Below are 1,384 nucleotides of genomic sequence, written 5' to 3'. Positions count from 1 at the left end.
TCTATTCACTGAATTAGGAGAAAGCAGCTGTATATCTATCTTAACAATGTTTTTTTTTTTTGAAAATAAAGTCTTATGTTTATTCAGCTTGGTCAAAAGGACATTATTGATGAACTCAATATGTGTATTTATTTATTTAAAATATTCAAATTTTTGAATATTTTTTCTTTCTTTCTTTTTAGCTTTTTTCAATAATTTTCTTGATAAACAAAAAATAATGAGACAGTTTAAAACCAAATTGGTAGGACAGTTTCAATAATTAACACATTGCATACCTTCTTCCTAGTGGTTAATTGCTGTACAAGATGCAGACATGATATCCTCTTTACAAAAACCATTACAACAAATCACTGTAGTCATTAAAACAATATAACTATATATCTATCCTAATCACTTTGAATACACAGATACAAAATGGACATTCATCTGTATACCGTTTTTTGTTAAGTTCAGTTATTTGAATATTATAGGTGTGTAAACTCATCAAAATATTCTAAAAGAGTCCAGTAGTCCATAATAGTACTGGGTCTTCCGCTTGATTGGCAATGTCAGAGATTGTTGACCTGAGTCCCCTACAGCTCACCATAACAGCAGGGCTTTACTTCTATTTCATTTTTATACTTTTCTGCTGGATGGTTAAGACCAAGGTAAAACAGAATCTATGGAACAAGTGTTGTAGCTTTTGGGTCTGAGAAGGTCAGTGAAATCCCCTCAGGATTTATCCTGAGATCCTGTACCGCAGATTGTAGAACATTTGTCAGTGTCAGCCATGTGGATGAGTTACGGTCATTGCTTGGCCAATGTGCTCACTCTGAAAGCCTGAGGGAATGTTTTCTCTCCATGTAACTCTCCTTAGGCACACTTTACATCATCGATCACTTTCCTCTTTGGCCCTATAATCTCCTTGATCAGAAAATTTGGGACACTACTGAGTTACATGACGTTATAGTACAAGTTCTCATATGTCCTGAGTCTCAATTGACCTTGGAAGGCTAGGACCAAAATGTTGGCTTTCCTTGCAGCCCTCCTTTTTCTCTAATTTTGGTCTGAAAACTTAGGTTTTTAACTATCTGGAAGACAAACTTATTGTTATTACCATACAACTTAGGCTGTTAAGCTTAACCTCACTATCTCTCTGAATATCAAACATCTTAGGTATAATATTGAACAGGAATTTTTCATCAAGTATTGATATGTTGAACTTTAAGTCACTACAGAATATGATAACAAACATGTAAAATTAGAATATGTTTTAATATAGGCATAACAAATTATATAATCCTTATGTTCACATATAAGTCCAAAAATCTCATCATATACAACCTTGAATCAGGAAAGTCTCACAATTTTCCTTTTCCTGTCTCTTGCTTACATTTACCACCCC

The sequence above is a fragment of the Octodon degus genome, unplaced genomic scaffold (genome assembly GCF_000260255.1).
Source record: "Octodon degus isolate 3935 unplaced genomic scaffold, OctDeg1.0 scaffold00172, whole genome shotgun sequence".
Taxonomy (NCBI): domain Eukaryota; kingdom Metazoa; phylum Chordata; class Mammalia; order Rodentia; family Octodontidae; genus Octodon; species Octodon degus.
The sequence above is the reverse complement of the archived record's forward strand: the minus strand, read 5'-3'. Positions refer to the sequence as shown.